The following is a 13,533-nucleotide window of genomic DNA, read 5'->3' as shown; positions in this document are numbered from 1 at the left end:
CATGGTGGCTTTCTTTTGGACTGGGTGCTGCCTTTTCTAAACCACTGTGGGAACACATTCCAGCTTGAGCTTTTATTACTTTCTGTGTTTTTAAATAACCTCCAAGCATCCTGGACAGTTTTGACTCTCTTTGATTTCTCCCTTTCTAGCTTCCTGCAAGCATCTCATCCCCCCCTTCTCTCTATCTTTGAGGAAATTTCCTTTCTGAAGTGAATGTAACTACATACTAGTAGTTGCCACTTGTTCGCATGCTGAGATCCTGAATCTGGACAGCATTGTGTATTGCGGCTTGTTCCCTATCAAGGCTCCAACAACACTTGACTTCCTGCACTCAGGTGGTCCTGGGTCCCACATAGAATTAGGATCCTTAGGATCACTTCCTCTCCCCTGGTTGGTTCCACACAACCATCTGCTCTAAGCCACAGTCATTTAGCAAGGCATATCCAGGAATGCCTCTCTCCTTACTATGACCTGAACATGCATTTTTCCATAGTTTCTATGGGGATCAGTTAAAACTGTCACCCATTACCACTACATTACTTTGTTCTTTTGTTGGCCTCCTCTAATTTCTTTTTTTTTCCTCCATCCTTCCAGAATCCTTCTTGTGCACTCTCTTTGGTCAGGGGGACGATACATTATATTCCCTTAATATTAAACTGTCCCTTTCACCCCCCCTGAGTATTGATATCCACAGTGATTCCTGTAGGGGAACCAGCTCCCTCTTTGCATTGTCTATTTATTTTATGTGATACTCATGCTCTCTTTGGATGTAAAGGGCATAACTCCCACTCCCCTAATGCTCCCTGTCCTATCCCTTTTCCTATAGGAGCTTCCTGTAGCTTGGTAATAACAGCATCCCACTGGTTCTCCTCATTCCACCATGTCTCTGTAATGCTCCACTATATCAAAGTCCCTCCTTCAAAACTCTGTACTCTAGAAGCTCCCCCCATTTTAGGTCGAATGCTTCTACTTTATTAGCATAGAGACACCTTGTATATTATGCCTCTGCTCCCTGTCCTTAAGAACCATAAGAACATAAGAACAAGCTTTCAGCTGGATCAGACCAGAGTCCATCTAGTCCAGCTCTCTGCTACTCGCAGTGGCCCACCAGGTGCCTTTGGGAGTTCACATGTAGGATGTGAAAGCAATGGCCTTCTGTGGCTGTTGCTCCCGAGCACCTGGACTGTTAAGGCATTTGCAATCTCAGATCAAAGAGGATCAAGATTGGTAGCCATAAATCGACTTCTCCTCCATAAATCTGTCCAAGCCCCTTTTAAAGCTATCCAGGTTAGTGGCCATCACCACCTCCTGTGGCAGCATATTCCAAACACCAATCACACGTTGCGTGAAGAAGTGTTTCCTTTTATTAGTTCTAATTCTTCCCCCCAGCATTTTCAATGAATGCCCCCTGGTTCTAGTATTGTGAGAAAGAGAGAAAAATTTCTCTCTGTCAACATTTTCTACCCCATGCATAATTTTATAGACTTCAATCATATCCTTAACCTGGGATTGATGTGCTTTACCCTCAAGTCTTTTGTAGACACTATCCCTTGTCACATGCACATTGCTATGTTCCTCGCTTGTATGTGGTTGATTTAGAAAAACCTCCCTCTCTGTCTGCATCCCCATAGATACTGTATCTCAACCGAAGTCACCTCAGTCTCCTGTCGGGCTTTCCCCCAGTGATCAGTTTAAAAGCTGTTCTGCTACACCTTTTTTAATATCATGTTGAGTCGCCAGCAGCCTGGTTCCCTCTTTGGTTAAGATGAAGCCCTCGGGCCACTGGCTTGTACACAGGCTCTTACCTTTGTCCCAAAAGGTTCCCCAGTTCCTGGGACAAATCTGAAACCCTCTGCCTTTACCTACCACCTTCTCATCCCACGACATTGAGGACCCTGTATCTCAACGCTAGTTCAAGCTGGCCGGCCCAAGTGCTGTGGAACGTGGTAGCATTTCTGAGAATGCCACCTTGGAGGTCCTGGACTTCCCAACCTGTTTCCTAGCAGCCTAGAATTTCTAGCTTCCAGAACCTCCCGGCTACATTTCCTAACAATGTCGTTGGTGCCAATGTGTGACCACAACTGCTGACTCCACCCCAGCGCACCTGTACTAAAGCCTATTCTAGGACGGTAAGCGTGACATCCTAAGCAACCTTCGCACCAGGCAGGCAAGTCACCTTCATCGCCGGTCATCACGCCTCTCACAAACCCAACTCTTTCTACATTTCCTTAATGATCCCGAATCACCCACTTCACAAAGGGAGCCCTTCTCCCCCACCTTCCCCTGAGGGTATCTCTCAGTCGCGAGGAAGGGATAGCTGATCACTCAGTTAAGGAAGGGATCCCATTCATAAGGGAGCATCTTCCCCCACCTCAGATCAATGGCACCCTCCATCCCTGCATAGGCCTTCATTCTCCGCATGAGACATCTGAAGAGATGCCACCACCTTGTAGGAAGTGGGACCCGGCCTGTTAGGGTCCCCTGAAAGTCTCCTGTCTGTCACCCTCTGCTGCCTCCTTTCCAGCTTCTCCAGAGGTTCTGCCACCTTGGCTTCAAGAGAACGCAGACACGTTCCTTGGAGTGCCAGGAGAGCTCTCCATTGCAGCTTTCAGGGCACACTCCAATTTCCACTTCTGTCTCTAGTGGCAGATAGTGGCAGATAGTCATACATGTGACACTCAGTGCAAAACACTGGAAAGCCCCCACCCCCCTGCTGGCTTTCTGCCTTCATATCTGATTTGTTTAGATATTTAAATATTAAGCTTTTAGTCACTGCCCCCCTGGAGCTATCTGCACGTACTATCTGTCAAATATGTCCTTATTAATTTAAAAAACAAAAAAATTAAATTAAAATCCAAACTCTTCTTCTTCTACTTCCATATGAAATCTGCTGGTGACCTTGGGCTAGTCACAGTTCTCTCTGGACTCTCTCAGCCCCACTCTTGTGGGGAGAGGCAGGGAGCAAGAGTTTGTAAGTTGCCTTGAGAGTCTTTACGAGAGAGAAAGGTGGGATATAAATCTTAAGTTCCTCCTCGTTTCACTGCTTTTCTGTTCTCCGCCTAAGCTTTCTGTTTTTATTGGGCTGTTTTTAAACACATTCCACTTCTAGGCCTTGGTTTGGGATGGCTCAGAAAATTACTTTGAACCATGAGCAAAAGCAGGATGTAAACATTATAATAAATATAAATAGGCGAAGACTAGTCCTCTCTGGGCCCTGACCTGGATAGTCCAGGCTAGCCCGATTGCATTAGATCTCAGCAGGGTTGATCCTCATTAGTCCTTGGGTGGGAAGCCACCCAAAAGTCCCGGATTGCTATGCAAAAGCGGGCAATGACAAACCACCTCTGCCGATCAAGACTCGTCCACTCTCATCAGATCTCAGAAGGGTTAGCCACGGTTAGTGCTTGGGTGAGATGCCTCCAAGCAAGTCCAGGATCATGTCTGTTGCAGTGGCAAACTACCTCTGCTCATCTCTTGCCTGGATCTGGAGTGCCTAGGCCCGTGGGATCTTGCCAGATCTCAGAAGGGTCTACTCTGGTTACGAGAGACCCCGTGTGAGGCCACCCAGGAAGTCTAGGGTTGTTCTGCAGAGGCAGACGATGGCAAACCACCTCCGCCTCTTGCTTCGAAAACCCTGCAGGGCCGCAGTAAGACGGCCGCAGCTTGACGACTCCTCGTTCCGCCACCAGTCCTCTCTGTGCTTTTCTCCGCAGGCCCGAATCTACCACTGCATGCAGTGCACCAACCTCCAGCCGGTGCCTCAGGTGCAGATGCCCGTCAGCTTGAGGGAAGCACAGGACAAAGCCTCGGCTGACCATCGGACTAGCAGGAAGGGGAGGAGGTGGGCGGCCATCTCGGGCGTGGTGGGCAAGACCAGCATGAGGAGCTTCTTGAGGCACAAGCAGGCTCAGCACGCCAAAGACAGCTCTTCCTCGGGCCTGGCTTAACCGCAGCCGCGGCTGAGGGAATCCGCACTCCAACAGGGCCGGACCGGCATGAGGCTTCAAAGCAAGTGTGCAGCCTACACGCTACCCGATTGCCATGGGGTAGCAGCTAGACTTCGTGTGAGTGCAAACCCACGGGAAGGCGGTTCCCTTCCCCCTGGGTGCCATTTCAATGAAGCCTACGGAGCTTCCTTCAGAGATGTGTCCCGGGCAACCAAGGCTCGGGAAATCTGTCCAAAAGAGCGAGAAACTACTCGTTGGCCAGATGCCGAAATGGCAACGCTTCAGTTTCCGTCTTCCTTTTCGCAGCCTCAGCGCTGATGTTTAGCAGAGCTTTGCTTGAAAATAAATGCCATGTTGACAGCGTGTGGTTTGGGACTCTGCATCTTTCTTTGTCAACCTTGCTCGCTGTAGGGCGTTGTGGGTTTTCCGGGTTGAGTGGCCGTGTTCCGGTAGCATTTTCTCCTGACGTTTCGCCTGCATCTGTGGCTGACAGATCCTCTGAGGAAGCCGGCCACAGATGCAGACGAAACGGCAGGAGAAAATGCTACCGGAACACGGCCACAGAGCCCGGAAAACCCACAACACCCTAGTGATTCCGGCCGCGAAAGCCTTCGACCATACTTTGCTCGCTCTCTTGTGATCTCTGATAACCAAGGAGTGGCTTGAAAGCTGGGTGCACTGAGTGTTTTTATTTATTTTTATTTATGCAATCAATTTATTAGCCACCTTTCTCCCTTGCAGAACTCAAGGTGGCGTACAATGTAAACAAAAGTTAATTAAAGATAATTAAAAAGCCCATAAAATTCACGGTTTAAAAGCTCCAAATGGGACTGCCAATAATAAAAGTTGAACCAATCCAAATGCAGTCCTATTTAAACCTCTCTTCAGCTGCCTCCTGAAGATTGACAGTGAGGGGGCAAGGCACCCCGCCCTGGTGAGGTTGTTCCATAAATATGGGGCCGCTACAGAAAAAGTCCCGTCTCGTGTACCCACCAAACAAGCATCTTTAATTGGTGGGACACTCAGGAGGGCTATTCCCTGTGATCTTAACTACTGAGCAAGAACGTGGGGGAGAAGATGGTCCTTCAGACACCATAGTGTTAAAGTACAAAGCCAGAACCCTAAACTGGGGTCAGGAGTGGATCAGTAGCCAGTGTAAGTGCTGTAGCATTGGTGACACATGCTCTCTGTAGCTCGTGCCAACCAGCAGTCTAGCCCAGGGGTCTGCAACCTGCGGCTCTCCAGATGTTCATGGACTACAATACCCATCAGTCCCTGCCAGCATGGCCAATTGGGAATTGTAGTCCATGAACATCTGGAGAGCCGCAGGTGGCAGACCCCTGGGCTAGCCAAAGCATTCTGTACCACCTGCTGCTTCTGAGCCCTCTTCAAGGGTAGCCCCAAATGAAACACACTGCAGTAGTCCAGTCTGGATATAACCAAGGCATGGATCACTGTGGCCAGAGCTGTGTGTTCGAGGAACGCTCCAGTCAGAGCTGGGCAAACACGACCCAAGCCAAGCAGCTACCTGAATCCCCAAGATGGCCACTGTGTTGAGTAGTACTCCCAAGCTGTGACCCTGTCGGCTGTCAGAAGATCAATGTCTTTGGCCTCCTGGTGTCAGGCAGTAACTTTCCAAGGGTACCATGCAGGGCTATTTCAAAACCTGCCCTATACCTGGGGGTGCCAGAGGTTAACCACTGGAGCTTAGATTCACATATGGACTGTCATGCCCCTAGAGACACCCTCACTATTTTCCTTATTTAAGCCTCAGTCATACCCTTAGTTAGAATGGGTTTAGTTGCCTTTTTGTACAGCATTCTGTGGGAGGGAACCTTAGTTAGAGCCTGTCCTTTTAAGAAGCCCTCTAGAGGCAAGAGCACTATAGCAGTGGTGGCAAACCTGTGGCACTCCAGAGCTTCACACACCTCTCTGGCCACACACCAACAATAACACATCTAAGCTGGCCTGGGGTCGCTGGGTCTTCGATTATTAGCATTAAACCTGAGACTCTTAGCTCTTCTTTGGGAAGCAGTTGTAGGGAAACCTCCTGTTAAGCCAAGTTAAACCCGCTTACTGATTTTCATCGCTAAGAGCTAAAGAAGCTGCATCCTTTACCTGGGAGTAAGCTCAGTTGCTGGCAGTGGGGCTTGCTTCTGAGTAAACCCTCCTAGGGCTGTGGATTCCTCCACCGACATTGGAAGAGTTGGGAACAGTTGCTTTGGCACAGAAAGCAAAAGTTTTCTCACCACTCACCACCAAGCTTACTCCCGGGTAGCGCACGCCTCAGAGCCAACTGTTTTTTCTAAACTCAAACCTCAGTGTTCAGGTTAAATTGCTGGCACTTTGCGATAAATAAATGGGTTTTGGGTTGCAATTTGGGCACTCAGTCTTGAAAAGGTTCGCCATCACTGCACTATAGCATTCTTATTAGTTAGCAGTTCCTGTTTTACAGTCTGTTTTAGTTCAAGTGTCTGGGGAAGGCTGGAGACGGCAATATCTCGGACGTTTAAGGTGTTAGAGATCCATAGAACTCAGAGTTAGCAAGTTCCAACAGAATTGCAAGGAAACAGTGTCCAAGCAGAGGACTCCAGGAGATCTCAGAAGCAGCAAAGAAGCAGTCTTCCTTAGAAGAAGCTAAGGAACAGTTGGTGTCTGCAAGTTCTTCAAGCAATCTCCAATTGTTTCCAGCATCGCGAGTATTCTTTATTAGTTAGACTTCCTGGGAGGAGTCCTAAACTTTCAGTACTATTAAACTGTTTTTCAAACTGTTGCTTGCTTGTCTGTGGGTCTTACACTCTGTTCTGGCCAAGTGCAAGGCGCCTGAATTTCGTTTGTTTGAGGAACAGAACATGGACTGTCATTTGCTTCATTGCCAAAGACATGAACACAGGGAAGGATGAGGTTAGAAGGGCACTTCTTTGGCTTCCAAGGTTTCTACACGGAGCTGTCTGCTGAAGGGAACCAGTGCCTGTTTGCTTAGGCCTCTTAGGTCTCACTTCAGATCCGCATCAGCTGAAATCTGGCTCAAGAACATGTCCCCCTCCCCCTGTAGCTGCCTGGTGCAGCGGAAGATCAGCGTGGCAGGCAAAGGCTCCTCCATTCCCGGCACAATCTGGGAAGAAGCCAGAAAGCTTCTGAGGAAATCCAGGGTTCCTATGAAGCTGCCCTCAGGACGACATCACCACGGCCCTATCCGCACACCCAAAATAAAACGTTTCGAGGCAGGAAATAAAACGTCTCCTCTGGAAGGTTCCGCTTCATTTTTAGCCCTAAACGTTTTCTCTCCAGCCTCAAAATGCTTCATAGGCATCCTCTATTTTAGTGATTCATTTTGTGAAAACATTTTCAAAATGTTTTCACTTGCTGCGTGGAGGCCTTCAAAACATTTCCTACCACTCTCGGCAGCCCTCAGACTTCCTCTTCGGTGCCATTTTCTGACCTCACTTTGTTGTACTTCTTGTTTACTTACATAATTTTTTAAAAAATGGGGTGGGGAATTGATATCTCTGAAAATACAAAGATACAAATCCTAGAGGGTGCAGGATCCAGCAGTGGTTCTTCACAGGTTCCTCGGTAGAGTAGGTTACTAACTACTGAGATAGGGGTTACCAACTGGTGATTTTTTTTGCCTTTAGTTACACCCTCCTCCTCAGCAGTAGCGCAAGCAGAAATCTTGAAGCAGTCTAGCAGGAGGTGCACCGGCGTCGCTAGGTGGCAGCCCTCTGCGCCTAGCATGCATTCTCCGTCTCCGCTTCTAAGGATCGGGCGCAGTATGATGCTAGCGTCCTTGCCACAGCCCCGCCCAGGAATGCCCCACCCCCGGAATGCCCGGCCACGCCCCTGTCGTGCCCAGCCCAGCCCCATTGGCACTACGCCACAGTTTGAATCCCACCACCATGGGAACCTGTTCCTAAAATTTTTGGATCCCACCACTGGATACAACCCAGGAAGAATCCAATCATGAGGCTTTGAGGCCCCAAAGCTAAGAATCCATGGAAACATTACAATAAAAAGGGAGAATCACAAAATGGCCACCAGGAAGCATTTTCAAGGGAGGGAGTGTGGACAACGGGGAAGATTGAAAGTGTTTTGCAAACGTTTTCAGAGACTTGTGTGTACACGGCCACCGCCTCTCTGCATCGGCCTGGCCTCCTCTGATTCCCATCTTGATCAAAGCAGTTTCCGAGGGTGGATGTGTTGGTCTGTAGAAGAAGAGCAAGCTTTGGGCTCAGAAGCACCTTCGAGACCAGCAAGGTTTATATAACGATAAAAAACTATTTTGTCATTCAAAATTACTAACTTATATAGCTTCGTCGGCCCGCATTGAAATAGCCAAATAATGGAAGACATCGCAATTACCTATTCTCCAGGACTGGTATGTCAAACTATGGACTTATATGGACCTAGATTTACTGACTGGGAAATTGCAACTCAAGGTATACATATAAAGACTGGGCACCACTGAAGGAATTCTTTGGGACCTCTTTTCAAGTATACCAAAGGACTGGAATATGGTGGGATTTACTGGACTTTTGTAAATTGACTCTTCTTTTGTCTTACCTGTTCTGTCAAAGGAGTGGAAACAATGCAATGAGTTAAATTAGTATAAGGAATTAGGCTAGTATGTGATATTTGATTTGATTTTTTGAGATGTGTAATAACGATTGGTTGAAGTTCAACCTGATTGATATAGGTAGAGTTAACAGATTAAGACAATTCCCAAGTAGGGGAAAGTATTAAGTAATTCTATCAACTGCTTCTTTTTTAAAAAAAAAATGCTATTATTCTTTTGTTTGTGTAGGATATGGAAAATTTAATAAACATTATCTATTTATGACAATTTGACATTATGACAATCATTAAGTGCTGTACCTTATGATTCTTGACAAATGTATTTTCTTTTATGTACACTGAGAGCATATGCACCGGAGACAAATTCCTTGTGTGTCCAATCACACTTGGCCAATAAAGATTCTATTCTATTCTATTCTATTTTAAAAAAGAGAGAGACCAGCAAGGTTTTGGCGGCAGGGTACAAGCTTTTGAGGGTCAAAGTTCTTCTGCTGCCGATCAACATGGCTATTCTGACACTCTGACTCTCAAAAGCTCATATCCCTACAACATTTGGGGGGGGGGTGTTCTAAGTGCTACTGGTCTTGAAGGCACCATTTCTATCAGTGGCCAGCCACATACTTCCAGCAAGTTCATAAACGAAGCAGAGATGCAGCGGATGGTTTTCTACCGGCATCGGCAAGTAGTAGCAATTCTGCTCTACCTGCTGTTAAGTCCTGGTTCTCCGATCAATAACGCGGACTCTGGATACAAATCAGAAGCCTTTATTGAGATGTCAGCAGCGGCTCAAACGGCAAGAAGCCGGTTCTAAGGTCCTGGCTCCTTGCAAGCATTTTTATTCCTTTCCGTTTCCCGCTCACTTGCCCCTGCCCGTCTTCCCACAGATTAAGGGAACAAGGCGTGAAAAGCTTTGTTATGGAGTACAGAGCGTCTCAAGGCCAAAAGATAGTGTTCCCTAGGGCCCTCTTCACTTCTTCCTTCCGGAGGCCTCTGGCGAGGTTGCCTGCTTACGATGTTGCCGAGCACAGTGATTAAAAACAAAAGGTCCATTAACATAAGATGGTTGAGTATGAAAGGAGGCCGAGGTGTGGCCGTGGGCCTTGAGTGGCGTAATGCCAGGCTATGTCTGACACCTGCCGTCTCGGGTTCAATTCCCATGTCTTCCAGGATTACCTGGATGGCCCAGGCTGAGCTCACCTGATCTCAGAAGGTAAATAGGGTAGGTCTTGGTTAGTATTTGGATGGGAGATCACCACGGAATACCAGAGCTTATGCTCGCTGCCAACGAGATTTACCTTCAACTAAACAAACAAAAAATGTATTTGAGCAGGAAAAAATACCAATGCCTTTTGAGCAAGGCACAGAGTTCCTGTTCACCCTTGTACTTTGGGAATATAATTCCATTCTAAATTTCTGCATACATTATTTGGCGTGCCAAACTGCGTCCCATATGCAGTTCTATGTCTAGAATCTGGCCACTATCTGGTTAAACATCATAAAATTTTGGCTGCATATTCATTATCAAAGCTCCGACAACTCACTGACGCAACTTACCTTGAGAGAACTCCATCACTCTAAAATGGTGCACAACAGTTATAACAAAGATTGGGGAATCGGGCTATGATAGTGACTCTCTGAACATGCTAACCCTTACTGAGACATCTTTTGCTCCTCATCAAAAGAGCGGCCAAGCTGGCAAGTAATGGATTACTTCCTCAACAACTGCAGAGCTCTTGGCCCAACAAATCACTGCTCGCCAATGAACGTGGCAATCTCCGTTTGTGCAGGGGAAACCAAGCCTACTATATTGCAGCCGCTTACTAAATTCCCTATATATATATAGGAGGAGCCTCCACGATAAGCTGGGCTAGAATTTAACATTATATGCCATCCCGGGCCTTCCAGTAGAGGAAGACTCTGCAGGGTCTACTACAACGATGAAGAGGCTTTGCCCCTGCAGTCCAGGTCAGCTGGATTCCACTCCGCACATTCTCCTCCACTGCCCACTTTACCAGAATCCAAGATCCAGCTTATTATTATAAAATCATTGGACTTCTAATGTATAAAACCCTGATAGAGCTTTGATAAAGTAAATAATGCGCTCTTAAATCTGTAATGATGACCTTTGACTCTGTTGTCTTGCAGTGGCAAAGTTTCTGGCTGAGGTTTGCGAACTGAACTTATGATCCAGTGTGAAGTTTTATCTAGTCATTTTAATTGTATTTATATTGTATGTTCTGTAAGCCAATAAAGGCTTATTGAAATTGACTTTGGGAATATTCCCCAGAAGCTCTGTATTGCCCATTATCTGGACCCACTTCTTAATCACAAACTCAGATGGACATTTTCAAGAGCGAGATGCAATTCTTTCCCATCGTCACTACTTCAAGGCTGGTTCTCAAACGTCCCTCGGCACGATCGACACGGTTCTTCCTGCCCTTCTTATATTGACTCCCTTGAAGACATCTTGCTCTTCTGCCCGAAGTACAACAGCTTTAGGGCCAACTTCTCTGCCTTAACCACGGTCGGGTTCTCGGATCTTCCTATTGACGCAAAGATGACTTTTTTGCTCAACAATCCTGAGGTCAAAATAATTGAAACCGTAGCCACATTTTTGCTGCGAGTTTTGAAATAGGTTCCTTTGGCTTCTGTTCACATTACTTTCACCGTTCTTTACTGGATTTACTCTTCTCCTTTGCCCCTGTGTTGCGCATGCTTAATAAAGGTCTCTGAATCTGAATACCAGCAGCGGGACATAAAGGCCAATGGGTAAACTGCCTCCAAACACCTCTTGCCACGAAAACCCTACAGCCGTGGTGGCGAACCTTTGGCACTCCAGATGTTATGGACTACAATTCCCATCAGCCCCTGCCAGCACAGCCAATTGGAATTGTAGTCCATAACATCTGGAGTGCCAAAGGTTCACCACCACTGCCCTACAGGGTTGCGCCATGGTAAAAAAATGTAGGAAATATGAAAGTCCTTTCTCTGCCTGGGACCCTGGAATGCTGCTGCCAATCTGAGTAGGCAATACGGTTCTTGAACTGTCAAGGTCAAGGATTCAGGGTTAAGTCAGCTCCATATATTCAAAGATTACAACCCAGCCATCTGTGCGCACCTGGAATCCAGCCCTTTTATGTTCGGAGGACTCGCAAGTAGATACCGAACTGCAGTCAAGACTCCGGCAAGGAAGACTGGGCCACCCTTTCGCCTTCTCACCCCCAGCTTGCTTCCTGCCTCAGGAAGGAGTTCGAACGTGTTTTCACCCTCAAATTGGGCTGCCTCAAGCCCAAGCAGGAGTAGCCACCGTGCACTTCGGAGCAGCGAAGGGAACCCAGACTACAAGCGGCTCCGAACACTAGCTGCCTGCATGCAGATCTTTACCTCGCCTAAGAAGTCAGGATACTTTGGAGACGCAATTGCTGTACTTTTATTTTGCAGTCTTTCAACCTGCAAATCAGTGAGAATCGCATCGGAAGACAGACAAGACTGAACAACAGAGCTTTTAAAAGCCTGCCGTGAATCTTCTTGCAAGACAGCGCTGTGCTGTTGGATACAGAAAACTACACGCATCGTATTTTGGTGGTTCTGTTGCGTTTGCCTTCCTGGTATCAGAAAAAAATTGCTAAGATTAAGACTGCTTGTATTTAAAAAAAAAACACTGAAAGGAATCCTCTCAGCTGTAGAGCTCGTTATAGCAGGTACTATACAACAGGTGTCAAACTCATGGCCCTTCAGATGTTATGGACTACAGTTCCCATCATCCCCTGCCAGCATGATGGGAACTGTAGTCCATAACATCTGGAGGGCCGCGAGTTTGACACCTATGTACTATACCAAGGCAGCAGACCCTGGCTATTCTTTGGAGAGGTTCTAGATCCAGATATTAACACACAAAGACTTCTCTCTTATTTCTCAAGACACCCAGGACACTTAGCTCTACAGACCAACACCTCCAGCCAGGTAGCAGGAGTTCCATAACCAACATGGTGCCACTTGGAAGACTTGTGGCATAGGAGGTTAAGAGCTCGTGTATCTAATCTGGAGGAACCGGGTTTGATTCCCAGCTCTGCCGCTTGAGCTGTGGAGGCTTCTCTGGGGAATTCAGATTAGCCTGTACACTCCCACACACGCCAGCTGGGTGACCTTGGGCTAGTCACAGCTTCTCGGAGCTCTCTCAGCCCCACCTACCTCACAGGGTGTTTGTTGTGAGGGGGGAAGGGCAAGGAGATAGTAAGCCCCTTTGAGTCTCCTGTAGGAGAGTAAGGGGGGATATGAATCCAAACTCCTCCTCCTCCTCTTCCTCCTCCTTAATAAGAAGTGCATATAGAATTAAATAATAAATATAACAATATAATACACTCCCACACACGCCAGCTGGGTGACCTTGGGCTAGTCACAGCTTCTCGGAGCTCTCTCAGCCCCACCCACCTCACAGGGTGTTTGTTGTGAGGGGGGAAGGGCAAGGAGATTGTCAGCCCCTTGGAGTCTCCTGCAGGAGAGAAAGGGGGGGGTATAAACCCAAACTCTTCTTCTTCTTGTTTCTGCCTGCGCAGGAGGGACGCACGTTACCCGCTGTCCAAGTCGAGCAACTTAAGAAGCCACGCTTGGAGGATGGCTGCACTTCTCACCACTCCCATTACTTCACCAGCCACACAGTAGATTTGGTCTGTGAGATGGCTAAAGCCGCTCACGCCTGGAGGCTGAATCCTGCCATCCCTACATTTTCCCTTCAAGTTTTCAGGAGGAAGTGCCGTGCCCGACTTTGAGAAGTGATGCATTTTTACCTTGGGCCAAATAGTTTTAAAACTCCAAGAAAACTCACAATAAACTGTGAGAACACGCTGCAGATTCCACTAACACCTGCTGGTACTCAAACATATTTTGGAGACTGGCTGTGGTGGGTTTTCCGGGCTGTGTGGCCGTGGTCTGGTAGACCTTGTTCCTAACGTTTCACCTGCATCTGTGGCTGGCATCTTCAGAGGTGTGTCACAGCTACCAGGCCACGGCC

The sequence above is a fragment of the Sphaerodactylus townsendi genome, linkage group LG05, assembly GCF_021028975.2.
Source record: "Sphaerodactylus townsendi isolate TG3544 linkage group LG05, MPM_Stown_v2.3, whole genome shotgun sequence".
NCBI classification, from domain to species: Eukaryota; Metazoa; Chordata; class Lepidosauria; order Squamata; family Sphaerodactylidae; genus Sphaerodactylus; species Sphaerodactylus townsendi.
Note: the sequence above shows the minus strand (reverse complement) of the source record.